The sequence below is a fragment of the Physeter macrocephalus genome, chromosome 19 (assembly GCF_002837175.3).
Source record: "Physeter macrocephalus isolate SW-GA chromosome 19, ASM283717v5, whole genome shotgun sequence".
Lineage (NCBI taxonomy): Eukaryota > Metazoa > Chordata > Mammalia > Artiodactyla > Physeteridae > Physeter > Physeter macrocephalus.
The window spans coordinates 47,449,681-47,465,065 of record NC_041232.1 but is presented as its reverse complement, the minus strand read 5'-3'; the positions used below and the strand labels follow the sequence as shown (position 1 = coordinate 47,465,065).

At 39.3% G+C, this 15,385-nt stretch overlaps 1 protein-coding gene across 24 annotated transcripts in view; it reads right to left on the bottom strand.

Moving 5' to 3' along the window:
* DTNA (dystrobrevin alpha) overlaps nucleotides 1-15,385 on the bottom strand; it is a 390,047-nt gene that overhangs the window by 199,123 nt on the left and 175,539 nt on the right. For 16 of the 24 annotated variants that reach the window (XM_028480005.2, XM_028480009.2, XM_028480017.2 and 13 more), the window contains one exon: nucleotides 13,816-13,945. The exons of 2 other annotated variants lie outside the window; for them this stretch is intronic. The gene's annotated coding sequence lies outside the window, so the exon portion shown is untranslated. Of the gene's footprint in view, nucleotides 1-6,842; nucleotides 6,986-13,328; nucleotides 13,399-13,815; nucleotides 13,946-15,385 lie in introns of all 24 variants that reach the window. 6 more of the 24 variants (XM_028480002.2, XM_028480000.2, XM_028480006.2 and 3 more) reach the window with 5 other exon arrangements.

Here is a 15,385-nt window from a genome sequence, read left to right as displayed (position 1 = left end):
CAGAATAATGATAGTGAAGATGATCCAGGACCTTGGGAAAAGAATGGAGGCAAAGATCGAGAAGATGCAAGAAATCTTTAACAAAGATCTAGAAGAATTAAAGAAGAAACAAACAGAGATGAACAATACAGTAACTGAAATGAAAACTACACTAGAAGGAATCAAGAGCAGAATAATACAATACAAACTCATTTAAACAAAATTAATAATTTATCAGCACAAAACTGGAAAGCCCAGGATTGTCCTAAAGTAAGATTTGATCTTGTCTTCAACACAGCACTAGAAGGAATACTCAACAAAATCAGAGATATGCATCCGTTTTGTTCAATGATTTATCCCAAGTTCCTATATGAGTGCTGTCATATAGTAAATGCTCAATAAATACTTGTTGAATAAATAAATGATCAATCTCTGTCTCTTCAAAAAAAAAAGAAGAGGAAAGGATGGAGAGACACACACACACACACAGAAGACCATGTGAAGACAGAAGCAGAGGTTGGAGTCTCACAGCTACAAGCTAAGGAATTCTTCTACAAGCTAAGGTCTCTTCACTCAAAAAAGAGACTCAGGGAGAAAAGAAAAATTTGGTGGATGAGGAAACAGCGAATGATTCTGTTTGGCTGGTGCACAGGCTGAGTGAGTGGCGAGTTAAGGCCCAGGAAGAGCCTGAAAAAGTACAGGACTCAGACGGCCATCCCAGAAGTCCTGAAAAGCAGCAGATGCTAGATTGTGTGAAGGACTAGGTTGAGGGAATTGTGAATCACAACTGTGTTTTCTTTTCACATTCTACAGATGATGGGGTTCTTTCTTCCCCAAGTGTTGGCTACACAGAAGACCATGTGAAGACAGAAGCAGAGGTTGGAGTCTCACAGCTACAAGCTAAGGAATTCTTCTACAAGCTAAGGTCTCTTCACTCAAAAAAGAGACTCAGGGAGAAAAGAAAAATTTGGTGGATGAGGAAACAGCGAATGATTCTGTTTGGCTGGTGCACAGGCTGAGTGAGTGGCGAGTTAAGGCCCAGGAAGAGCCTGAAAAAGTACAGGACTCAGACGGCCATCCCAGAAGTCCTGAAAAGCAGCAGATGCTAGATTGTGTGAAGGACTAGGTTGAGGGAATTGTGAATCACAACTGTGTTTTCTTTTCACATTCTACAGATGATGGGGTTCTTTCTTCCCCAAGTGTTGGCTAAAGTGAATTGTTTGCTTCCTGTCTGGTGATTACTGACATTTCCTGGGGGTGCTGCCCTGCCCCGGCCTAACAGCTGCCCTTCCTCTTCTGGTAGCTCAGATTCACTGAGGGGGAGGCCAGGTAGCTTCTGCAACAGGAGAAATTAGCCTGTCATCTCCTTTAGAATGAGATGCTTGCTTCCTCAGATACTCTATTTCATACCGTCAGATCTACGGTGCACAGTTGCCCTTTTCTATACCCCAAGTTCTGTCCTGGGATCCCATCTTCCCCACCAGTTATCTTCCAAAGAGAGACTTTTTAAAGTGAAATTTCCTTTTTCAGGAACCTTTTGTCTCCCCTTTTAACATCATCATCTCCTCTGGTCCAGTCCACATCCCTAGCACCCAGGCAATTCACTCTAGACTGTGGGGATGGACAAAGAGCCATGATTCACCATCTTGTCAGCCTGCCCAGATGACACACATGCGTTTTTAATAGGGACCCTCTGGACACACAGTTTCACAGAGCACAGAAGGCGGCTGATGTAGGCATTCCGAACAGAGGAGCATAGTGGGCTGAGAGGAGCAGATCTTTGGAATCTCGTCTACTTTGAATTCAGGGTACACTGCTTGCTGACTGCATGGCCTTGAACAACTTTCTTAACCTTCTGAGCCTCAATTTCATCATCTAAAAGTGAGGATGATACTAGTACCTAGCTAGTGGAATGGTGGTGATTATTAAATAGATAACATATGGAGTACCTAATGTGGAGCCTGGTACACAGTACCGTGGCTCTTAATATTTCTGAATTTTGGCACTATTGACATTTGGGGGCAGATAAATTCTTTCCTTTAAGAGACTGTTCTGAGCATTGTAGCACATTTGGCTGCATCCTGGCTTCCACTCACTAGATGCTAATAGCCCTCCACACCCTCAGGCCCCTGGCTGAGAACCACTGCTTTAGAGTCAGGTGGGCAGGTCTTTGTACACCTCTTCAGAAACAGAGGTAGATGACTTTCTGTCCTGTCTACATATAGGACACAGTCCACACAAATGGCTTTGTTATGACTAGTGACATTTTTCCTATTTAAGTAAAAAATCATCCTTCTTTCTAAGCACTGAAGTGTGTATCTTGTCTGGTGTACTTCAGATTTCCCTCTCCATGGGCACAGGAAGGTGAAGGAATAGCAGGACGTGAGGGTGGGGTCTGACGGCAGAATCACTTTCCAACGCTAGCATTTCCTTGATGTCTGATTTTTCCCCTTAAAAATTCATGCTAATTTTGCTTTCAACTCAATTGTTTAGTAATTGCTGCCTTCATAAAATTAGAATGTCCCCTCTCCTATTTACTTGAGTAAAATACTCAAGGGGCAGTATTTTACCCTGGGGTTTAAGTCCCCAGGCATACAAGGAAGCAGCCCAGTTAGAACAGAACGGTGTTATGTGGATGACCTTTGAGTTGTTGGTGGTGTTTTCTTCAAAATGTATCAGGTATGTTTTATTTTATGGGTTAATTTCACCAACCGCTAAAAGTCCACTTTCCCTTTGCTTCTGTGCTGCTTTTTAAAACAATGGACTTTCAACAGGGGGAGAAATGAATCCTTAAAAATTCAACTTGGACTTTCAGTTATAAGATGAATAAGTCCTGGAGATCTAATGTACATTTAATAATACTGTATTGTATACTTGAAATTTGCCAACAGAGTGGATCTTTTTAAAAAAATTTATTGATGTATAGTTGATTTACAATGTTGTGTTGGTTTTTGCTGTACAGCAAAGTGATTCAGTTATACATATATATACATTCTTTTTCATATTCTTTTCCATTATGGTTTATCAAAGAATATTGAATATAGTTCTCTGTGCTATACAGTAGGATCTTGTTGTTTATCCATTCTATATATAATAGTTTGCATCTGCTAATCCCAAACTCCCAGTCCACCCCTCTCTCAACCCCCCTCCCCCTTGGCAACCATAAATCTCTTCTCTATGTCTGTGAGTCTGTTTCCAACAGAGTAGATCTTAAGTGTTCTCACCACACACACAAAAAAATAGTAACTCTGTGAGGTGATGGATGTATTAACTAACTAGATTGTGGTAAGCATTTCCCAATGCATATGTATATTAAACCATTATATTGTACATCTTTAAAAAATCATATTGTATATTAAATATATACAATTTTTATTTGTCACTCATATCTCAGGAAAGCTGGCGAAAAAATAAAAACTATAAGAAAAAAATTCAACTTGGAAAAGGTAATATTATCAAAGAATGGAATAAATGCTGAAATCGTTTCCTTCCAAAACTGATCAAACAGAATCACAAGCATTCAGAAAAACCTGTTTGAGAGTGTGAGCCCTAGTAGACATTTCATTCTGTATCCTGTAAAAACTATATCAAAGATGTTGAGATCCAGTCTCTTTGTTTCTATGGTCATTCTCTGAACCCCTCTCAGACCACAGAAAGGAACGTTACATTAAATGCTAATTCTCACTTTCATGATTTAATGAGCTACTTCTGAGAAAGCTACTGTTCCACCAGCCCATCAGAAATGTCTGGGACGGATAGTGCAGAATTAAGGTGTGGGTCACCCAGCTGAAACTACTGTCAATGGTTCAGTTATTCATTCATGTTCTTCAGACTCTCGGATACACCTCCACTGGTTACCAGGCAACTGCAGCTCATTGCAGTAAGTATACATTAAGCGTGGACTCTACGTGTGAGTATGAAAGGGATATGAGTATTTTTTTAACATCTTTATTGGAGTATAATTGCTTTACAATGGTGTGTTAGTTTCTGCTTTACAACAAAGTGAATCAGTTATACATATACATATGTTCCCATATCTCTTCCCTCTTGCGTCTCCCTCCCTCCCACCCTCCCTATCCCACCCCTCTAGGTGGTCACAAACCACCTAGCTGATCTCCCTGTGCCATGCGGCTGCTTCCCACTAGCTATCCACCCTACGTTTGGTAGTGTATATATGTCCATGCCACTCTCTCACTTCATCACAGCTTACCCAATAAAACACAGACCTACTAGAGCATGGACTTGAGGATATGGGGAGGGGGAAGGGTAAGCTGTGACGAAATGAGAGAGTGGCAGGGACATATATACACTACCAAATGTAGGGTGGATAGCTGGGAGTATTTTAATGAGAAGGCACTCATGAGCTGAACTAGAAGATTATCTTTGTTATTATGTAAGACAAAATACGAGGAGGGCCTTTACTATCTTTCAGAAAGTGGATTAACACTATTTTCCTGAAAAGCCTTCGTGCTTACAAGGGGACAGCCCTACACACCACAGCCTCAGAGCTGGATGATATGGAAAATCTCAGAGTTCTTTTTATCGGCTGGAGGAATTCTGGTTAAGAACCGAGTTTAGGACAGGGGTTTACAAACCCTGCTTCTCAGGCCCTTTCACTCCTTGTACTGTAGGAAGGGAGACTCCAGGAGAAACTAGGAAGGTTTTTATATTAGGGTTATCTTATCATTGTGCCTAATGTCTGCAAAAGTTTCTTTCTAAGAGAGAATTCAAAGTATTGTGGCAATGTGGCAGGGTTTGAGGTGGTGGCATGCTTTGTATTACTCAAGGTGGCATTGTCGGCCGTGTAGGAGGTATATGAATTGAGGTGGGGGGGCACTAAATCAGGGGGGCCTATTGAACTGAGGTCATGAGAGGCTCATTTGCTATGGCTCAATGGTAAGAATGTAGTCTTGTCTGCAAATACCATACGATAATCACTTATATGTGGAATCTAAAATATGGCACAAATGAACCTACCTATGAAACAGAGACAGACTCACAGACCTAGAGAACAGACTTGTGGTTGTCAAGGGAGAGGGATGGACTGGGAGTTTGGGGTCAGTAGATGCAAACTATTACATTTAGAATGGATAAACAACAAGATCCTACTGTATAGCACAGGGAATTATATTCAATATCCTGCGATAAAACATAATGGAAAAGAACATAAGAAAGAATGGATCTATGTGTATAACTGAGTCACTTTGCAGTATAGCAGAGAGTAACACACTGTAAATCAACTACACTTCTATATAAAAAAAAAAAAAGAATGTAGTCTTATCTGGATAGTGGTAGGCTTTTTTCTCCCCCTATGGGCCTTTTGTGGCTGCTACTACTCTGGGAAGAAATTCAACTTCAGAAAGGAAACCATGTGGTTCTAGGACTTGTTCATATATATTAGGAAGGAATGGTATAATGATAAAAACATGTTTTTAGAAAAAGACAGCCACCTTACTTATCTATGCACCTAGAATTGGAAGAAAGATTATGGCAAGTGTTTATCTGAGTCTGAAAGCATATTAGATACATAAACAGTAAAATTTCTAGCTCATGGTTACAGAATTGTTAGGAATTGACAGAATAGAGAACTACCTTATTCAACTGCTTTGATGATTTGGAACTATCAGATTCACAGTTTAAGATTTTGCTAAAATAAATGCTGTACAGATTTAAAAGTCAGATTTTGAAAGTTACAAAAGAATCAATTGATGATTAAAATGCAAGTTAAACAATAAACACTCATAAGAATATACTAGTATTAAAGCACATTGTTATTAACTTTTGTAAACATCATAATCCTTAGTTTTTTGACAGGAAAACATTGTTCCATCCATTCTTGTGATGATCACAATTTTTCAAATCATACTTATGTAAAGATAAATAGCATTCTGCAAACTTCTGGGAAAATCAACCAACAAAAGATAACCCAATAGGCAGGGACATAATCTGGAATTGAGAATAGAATTCTTATTTTTTCTAAGATATTACATATTTATATTACTCAAAGATCAGCACAGCACATATGCTCGTATTTTTAAAAACTTATTTTTCACTTCTGGAATGTTAAGTTATCCATTTAACAGCAGTAAGCCAAAGACACAGAAAAGTATCTTTTGTTTTTATATATAATGTACTTATGCACTGCATTATTTTACAGTGAATATGTTACAATCACTTTAGTTGCCATTGTTTGGCATCACGTTATGCCTGCCATCAGTTGGCCTGTTTTGAGATTCCCATTAAAGGGCAATTTAGGGCTTTTATGCTGCGGTTTCACACACATGCATAGAAGACAGTAAGCAAGATGTGGGCCAGGAAGACATTTCTGGTTTTGCTTAGCCAGATGTCCAGCACCTAGCAAAGCTCCTGATATTTAGTTAATTCTCAGTAAGTCCTTGATGAATAGTAACCCTACTTCTACGTATTATAAATAAAACCCAAATCAAGCTTATTTCCTCAGTCTTCTTTCCTTACATGTGGAAACTTCTCTTGGGGGAAAATAAGATCAAGAATATAGGAATATTGGCTTGTTTGTTTCATGGAGGAGAGCAGCTAGGTGGTTAAGAGACTCAGATAGGTCCTAGGTGTGGCTTTGCTGCTGATATTGGGGGTATTACTTAACTTTTCTGGGTCTCAACTTCCTCAATGTAAAATTAAGGGGTTGCTGTGGTCTGAATGTTTGTGTCCCCCCAAAATTCATATGTTGAAATCCTAATGCCCAATGTGATGGTATTAGATGTGGGGACTTCAGGAGGTGATTAGGTCATGAGGGTGGGGCCCTCGTGAATGAGATTAGTGCTTTTATAAAAAGGCCTAACAGAGTTCCTAGGCTCTTTTGCATATAAGGACAGGAGACAAAGCACCTACTATGAAGCAGGAAATAGGCCCTCACCAGAGCTTGACCATGCTGGTGTCTTGATCTTGTACTTCTCAGACTGCAGAACTGTGAGAAATAAATTTCCGTCTTTTATAAACTGCATAGTCTCTGGTATTATGTTATTGTAGCCTGAACGGACAAGAACAGGGGTCTAGGTTAGACAATCTAAAATATCCCCTATGATGCTGAAATTCTACAGTGCTAAGATATAATCTGTGGCAAGTCTAACTAGAATATTACTCAGAAGAATTATACCTTATTTGTCGCAGGCTACCAGGTTCCTAGCACAGGGTCAGGGAACATAAGAGATGTGTAATATATATTTAAATTACAAATGAATAAATGAATGATCATTATAGGTATAAATGTGGCATAAGAATCATTAGGATTTTTCACAAAAAGAAGGAACCCTGGGCTTCCCTGGTGGCGCAGTGGCTGAGAGTCCGCCTGCCGATGCAGGCGACACGGGTTCGTGCCCCGGTCCGGGAAGATCCCACATGCCGCGGAGCGGCTGGGCCCGTGAGCCATGGCCGCTGAGCCTGTGCGTCCTGAGCCTGTGCTCCGCAACGGGCGAGGCCGCAACAGTGAGAGGCCCGCGTACCGCAAAAAAAAAAAAAAAAAGAAAAAGAAGGAACCCAGGAACCCTTCTCTGGATACTGATTTTTTGCAATTTACAATGTTGTGCTAGTTTCAGGTGTAAACAAAGTGATTCAGTTATATACATATATATGTGTAGATATATATTCTTTTTCAGATTCTTTTCCATTATAGGTTATTGTAAGATACTGAATATAGTTCCCTGTGCTATACTGTATGTTCTTGTTCTTTACCTATTTTATATATGGTAGTGTGTATATGTTAATCCCAAACTCCTAATTTATCCCTACCCACCTTTGCCCTTTGGTAACCATAAGTTTGTTTTCTGTCTGTGAATCTATTTCTGTTTTGTAAATAAGTTCATTTGTATCATTTTTTAGATTCCACATATAAGTGATATCATATTTGTCTTTCCTTTTTTTTAAAACTTGGAGTTTTATTTCATATCAGTTATTATTCTTATATTATACATGGTATTTGAATCATATGATTTTAAAAAATTCAGAACAAGTTTACGTACTCTCTTAAGGAGTGCTAATAGTGTCATTATGTCTAGAGAAATTTTTATTTCGCCTCCAATACAAATCCTTTCATAATTAGTTATAAATATTCATTTCATAAATATTCTTAAGGAGAAAAAAGGAAGAGAAATCCTTGCCTTAAAAAGTCCCCAGTTCTAGTGGTGATTCGACATAACATTTAGCCCCCAAATTCTATCAGTCTACAGCTTTAGACATCATTTCCAGACTTATGCTCACATTAATAAATGAGGTTTTTGCACAAATAGGTGTCAGAACCACAAGGTGCTATATCTTTTAAACTCTTGTTGAACAGAAATAGTGCTATTTTTAGCACCAACCTAAACATAAACTTATTTGCCATGAAAAAAAGATTTGTGGACTTATAAATAGCTTACCCTCAGGGATATTTTAAATGGAAAATTCTAGCATTATGTTACAAACATATTCTTCTTATAGGATTAAACTGGAAAGCTCTTTTAGAGTGGCAATTTGCTGCAGTAGAAAGATATGACTTAACATTCTTGTCCTGCCACTTACCAGAAATATGACATTAGCAATTTACCTTAACTCTTGGAATCCTAGTTTTTGTCTAAATAAGAGGGGAAATAATAGGCAGTTTGAAGGGTTGTTATGAAAATTAAATAAGATAATGTTTGTGGAGCATCGGTTTTGGTGCTTGGCACAGAATGGTACAGATCCTCCCTATAAGGTCCCCTTTCCCCTGATGGAGAGCTCCTCTTTTGTTGTAATGGCTGGGCGAAGTATTAGAATCTTCACCACACTAAAAACACTCAAACTTTTCTCAAAATATGACCCTTCATGCTTTATTCAAAACCAAAAAGGACTACTCTGAGCTTGGTAAAGAAGATTCAAATACTAACCAAAAAACTTGGTACTTGTCCTTGACGAAAATTTCAAAGGGAAGATGGACAGATAACATGAGGAATTACATGAGACTGTGAGTGACTGAATGAGATGGCTTTTCTTTCTCTTGTCTACAACAGGAGCTGATCTCCTAGAAATGGTCCAAAGGGCTATGTGAATTCAGAGATAGGACTGATAATGGTTGAGCCAGGAGGAGTTTATCAATGACTTCACTGAACCCATAATACCGATAGAGGTGGTGGATCTTGAAAGATGACTAAGATATTCCAAGTCTCTGAAGAGTGCATGTGTGCTTGTGGGTGAGGGGGGATTTGGAGGGGGGTATGGATGTGAGGAACGTCTAGGCAGAAGAACCAGCATGAGCAAAAGTGAAGGCACAAAGAGCATGGCTCAGAGAAGGCAGATCACCCCCATGTTAGCAAAGGTCAACTGATGAGGAACAAAGGCAGGTGCTGAGACTCAAGGGGTCTGTTGTGCTTCTATTATGACATGCTAAGGAATACAGGAGGAAGATTTTGCTCTGCAGTTGATGGGGCAGCCAACACTAACTTCGAGATTGAAGTGGGTGAGGTTAACTAGATCAGCTGCTGTTCTGCTGGGTACCTATTACATACCAGGAACTGTACTTTGTCGTTTCATGGATATTATTTTCTAGTCTTCATAACAAATCAGATATATCTTTTCAGGTGGGGAATGTGAAGCTCAGAGAGCTTAAGTAACTTGCTGCTCAAGATTATACATTCTTCCATTAAGCAAATGGCATGAAAGAGCAATAGGGTTTTAAAATATTAACATCAGGACAAACCATTAAAGAATGGAAATGATGAGATCTGAATGTCAATTAGGAAGTTGATTTAGGCAGTCATGTTTTAAAAGGAAAGGAGATTAGGAACACTGAAAAGAGGGAATTTGTGTTCAAAGTGAGGCTGTTAGAGATTTGAGCAAGATTTCTTAATACAGGTTTATTCTAGAATGACATATATTTTAAGATAATAAACTATGTTGCTTCTGTGTTTTAAAGTTATTTGATGACTATATTACACAAGAGACAGTGCAGCATAATAATTAAGTGCTCAGGCTCTAAGCCAGACTGCCTGGATTTGAATTTTCACCCCCGTTTACTGAACCTCAGGCAAGTTATTTAACCTTCCTGGGCCCTAGTTTCCTCATCTTTAAAAAAGGAGATGATAATATTACTTATAGATTTGTTTAAGCATGAAATGAAGTATATGTTCATACAAAACAGTGTTTGGTATAAAGTAGGAACTCAGTAAGCATTAACCAGCAATTGCTTTGTGCCTATGTCCTTATTCACCAATTGTTTGTTTAGAAATTATGTATAGTGTGCCAAGCACTGTGCTTGTTTCCAGGGATGCAAATATAATAGGGAACAACTTTTGTATACTATTACAAGTTAATCACTAAAAGGATGCTGTCTATAAGCTTAAATTATACATAATGGCCCATTTCTGGGAACCCTTCTTCCCAGGTAATGAGTGTTAAGCTAAGATACCTTTGTTTAGCTCACAAGAAACATCCTGACTAGGCCCACCTGTGAATGACTGCAGGGAGGAAGAAATTAACACATCTGGCTGACCAGAACCAGGAAATGTTTGACTTTACTGCCTCCCCTTTTAGTATAAAAGAAGCCTGAATTCTAACTCAGGCAAGATAGTTCTTTGGCACACGAGTCCACCATCTTCTTGGTCTGCCAGCTTTCCAAATAAAGTCATTACTCCTTGTCCCAATAACTTGTCTTTCAATTAATTGGCCTGTTGTGCAGTGAGCAGTAAGAGCTTGGACTTGGTAAAACAAAGATGAGGATAACAGATGATTTCTCTTAACAGATGGATTGCACTTGATTTTTCCAACATCATATTCTGTGGTTCAGCAGAAGTACTACGACTATATCTTGGTTAAAGCACTTTCTATAACTCTTTGGGTACCAGTGATTTAAAATATCTATTCATAATGTTGCTCATTAGTTTCAGGACTAATAATTCCACTTCTCCTACCCCCTCCTCCAATATGACATTAAGGTATGTTCAGCCTGAGTTAACTTTTATGATGGGTGTTCCCCTTGACCCACCAGGCAGTATTACAAAGTTAGTGAGATGATTTCAGTAGTCTCTGCCCACTTATGTGTACCAAACTCTCAGAAGCTGAGTGTTTGCATCACTGTCTCAGGAGTTTCTTCCTTGCTAATTCATTCGACTTATGTGTAATGTAGTATGCATTATTCATGGGTATATTTCTCTTCCCAAGAATATTTTTTCTGAATATGACTTTATAAAGCCTCATTTCCATAAACTAGAGAGAAATGTGAATGATTAGAATTTTTGGTGTTGTACCAAACTAAGGAAGATGTGAGAACACCAGTTATATACTGCATTTTAAACCATACCATTAAGCTACACATCCCTGTGTCTCCCAATTTTCGGTTATGAAGGGGTCCAAGAAATTCTGCTCATGACCTCATTTTCACATTGTCTAAAAGGATTCTCAGTTAGGCATTGCAGGTTTAACATTTACATTGGTGGAACAGATGAAAATTTGTTGGTAGGAGGGACACCATGTCCTTGTGAGTGTACCCACAATACATTAAAATGGACAGATGAGCAGTCATCATGACCTCTGAGAAAAGATTGAAAAGGAAAATGTCTACATAAATAAATGAGAAGGAAATGAAAATAGCGAGGCACTAGCATTTAAAATAACCAAGTGAAGTGCCAAAATGATTAAGTACAAAGCATCTTTAATATCCAGGAAGCCCTTTAGAGTGAGTGCGATTGTTGGGCAGTGGTGAATTGTTTACCTGTCAAAAAAGACAGACTTTGGCATCCTCATCACTTTGCTTTCCAATATATTCAGTTTTTATTAAGGGACATGGGAAATGTTCAGACCATAAGGGATCTTCAAATAGCAAACAACCATTACTGAAAGACAGTGATCAGATCCATAATAAAATAAATCTGAAGCCTGAGATTTAAATGTGAATGTAGGAATGAGACTGATGCCCTATGAAGTTCTTATATTGGTCGTACAGAAGGTTGTGAAATGCGAATATTAGAAAAGTAAAACTCATATTTGGTGCATATCTGAGAATTTAAAAAATCTTCCCATTAATTTGATACGCAAAATGGGAATACTGACAAAGACTCTGTTAACACTAACAAGTTAATGCTGCAATATTGTATAGCTTAGAATATGGCTTTAAATATATTAGGTTAAGTTTTTTTCAGTGTAAAAATATCCAGCTTTACATTTAACTTAAAATTTTCTTTCCTGAGAATCATTTATTTTCCTTGGGAGAAGCAAGTAATCCCTGTTCACTTTTCTTCCAATAATTTTGGGAGAAATTAATGAAGCACTGATGGGTCGGTTAGGATCTAACCAAGAAAAGAGAAAACAGTCTAAATATTTAAAACAGATGGAATTTAATACAGGAAAATGGTTATACAGATGATGGAAGAATTGAGAAGCTAAACTGAGGACAGCATATCAACCTGGAGGTTAGTACCAGCAGGAAGCCACAGACACCACTACCCACAAGTCTCAAGGGACAGAGGGAAGAGGTGACATTACTGGAGCTCAGAGTTCAAGGTCACTGGGGGAAGCTAGAGGCAACAGGGGGTGGGTTTAGGGGCTGGAAAACCCAGCCTCTAGGGGTCAGCCCCCAAGGAATCAGCAGAATAGGAGCAGGGCAAGGAGTGGACGTGAAGTTAAAAACAGGCACAGACCGGCACAGTGGAAAGCTGAGAGTTAAGTAAGTTAAGAAAATAAGTTTTCCATTTTCATTTTCTCCTCCGGAGCAATGTTACACTAGGCAAATTGATTTACTGATATTTTTAAAGGGCATTAAGTTTAGCTCCTGGGAATTACATTCAACAAATATCTTGTTAATAAATGAAATCACCATTTTAGTTCCACATATGACCGCAATAAACCCAATTTACAGACCCTTAAGATGATGAGACAATAATCCACCTTCACTTTGAAGTTAATAAAAGGTAGAAAGGAGTCATCACTGTCTTTTTGGATTAGATTTAGACAATGGTCAATGCTCTGTCAGTTGCATTGTTTTATTCAGAATTGTGAACAGAGGTACATTCTGATGTTCTGGAAATCACCATTCTTTAAAGTAGATAATAAAGCCACACTTTGAAAACAGGACTCAGGAGGAGGTGGAAAAAGTCACACAATTTCCTCAATAAGACCACCACTCAATTCCTCTATTCCTCTCTGTTCTACTGAGAAATGACAGTGGCATATTGCAGACTAATAGTAAAGTACCAATTTGTACGCTCATGTCTTTTGTAGCATGGAAGGGTAATTATGTATGGTGATGTAAAAAATATATATCCATCTAGCTCATGATCAGGAAAACAAAGCTTAGCGTGTGAGCACATGTGCGTGCTTAATTGTGCACAGCAGTTTGAAAACCACACCTAACCTAAACCATGCCCTACCTTAAATTAAGCAATATGAGATCTCCCGGTGGGCAGCCTCTGAAATGTTAGCCTTATCTCACACCCAGACCTGTAATGATTAAACTGTCATTATCACCATTAAATTTTTCTCTCATTTATGTCATTAAAACATGGTCTTAGCTCATTTTGGCTTATTACTTTGCTATTAAATACTGTTATATATTTAAAAACTTGATGACCTGTAGAATAGAAAGAAGCATTACCGCATCTGCTTAACAGAAATCAGCAAAAGATGTCAAGGTCATCTCTGTATCTTACACCTCATCATTCAAGATGGTTTCTGATAATTAAAAAAAAAAATAAACAAAAGGCACAGAAACTAAGTCTTTCACTATCTGGCACCTCATTAAAAGTATAAAATGCTCGTTATATTGAACCCCATTTTCTTTTCATGCAAAGAAGAGAAACACTTTAAGGGGAAATAGCTCAATGTCCATCTTAAATTTCTTGTCTCAGACTCACTCACCTAAAATTCAATGAAGAAACAGCATGAACTTTTCAAAACCATCTATTTTCTTTTCTTTGAAATGGCAGTCAACTCTGGCATTTAAAGACTTTCCAAGCGTTTCATCCAGGGACTGGTAAATCTCACTTATCTGCAATGAGAAAATACACTTTTATTTAACTAAGCAACTCACACGTACATGTTTATTACAGAAACAGAATGGGCAGATCTAGAACATATGGTGTTTTACAAATCCGTTCATCCACTAAGAACGATTTGTAATACTCAACTCAGAACTTTGGTTTTCATCTACTATAAGAAATGTTGAAAAAATAGACATTTGTGCCAGAAGTTGTTTTACAGAGGAGGATGGTGAGGACCAGAGGGGTAAAGTGAGTGTCCAAGATTAAGCAGCTGGTTAGTAACAGAGTAGCCTTGAACCTTGGGCTGCTAACACTGCCTCTTGTTTTTGGTTGATTAAAAACCCAGAAATGGGGCTTCCCTGGTGGCGCAGTGGTTGAGATTCCGCCTGCCGATGCAGGGGACACGAGTTCGTGCCCTGGTCCGGGAAGATCCCATATGCCGTGCAGCGGCTGGGCCCGTGAGCCATGGCCGCTGAGCCTGCGCATCTGGAGCTTGTGCTCCGCAATGGGAGAGGCCACAACAGTGAGAGGCCTGCGTACTGAAAACAAAACCAAAAACACCCCAGAAATGGGAAAACCTGGAATCTTCTGTTTTCCAAGTTGGTAATTTTCTGGAATATTGTGTCACAGAATTTCTCCTAAAGCCAAGGAAACTACAGTTGAAGGCAGAATCCTCAGACTGGCATCCCCTCCAATGGTAGATGCAGGTGTAGGCTACCGCAGAGGCACCCTGACATGACTGAATGATCTGCACGCTTTATGATGTTGTAGAGCAATGACGTAGATAGTAAATAGTTCAGAATATGGTCTGTTGGTGTTTCTTAACAAAGTGGAATGATTTTTATAATCTTTTGCCTTCTGAGAAAACTCACAGATGAGAATGGAAGGAGAGGCTCCAGGTCGCACGCGGCAATTTGCCCAAGAGTCCTGCTGCATGAAAGTGACCAGATGCTTTACCCACCATCTCTCATCAGCTAGTCTTTCCCATCTTTCTTTCTTCCCCTTCCCTTCCCCCATTTCTTCTTTTCACCAACACACAGGCTGGATGTTACTATCCCACGTGCTAGGTGCCTTGAAGCAGCAGGAATGTGAAGTCAGGAAATCCCATGTTCAGAAGAAGGAAGGGAATGGGGAGAAGGGGAATCACAGCAAATAAAGCGGAGAAGATGTCTGATGGCAGTAAAGCCAGAAAAGGAAGGGACAGATGAGTCTAGCTCTGTACTCTGGCTGGTGGGAGGTGGCCTCTGTCTCCAGACCCACCCTTCGCTTTCCTCTCCCAACTGTCTTCTCCGGCCCAGGTTATCTAAAACAATGGCATAATTATTATTTTTTTTTTTTTTTTTTTTTTTTTTGTGGTACGCGGGCCTCCCTCTGCTGCGGCCTCTCCCGTTGCGGAGCACAGGCTCCGGACGCGCAGGCTCCGGACGCGCAGGCTCAGCGGCCATGGC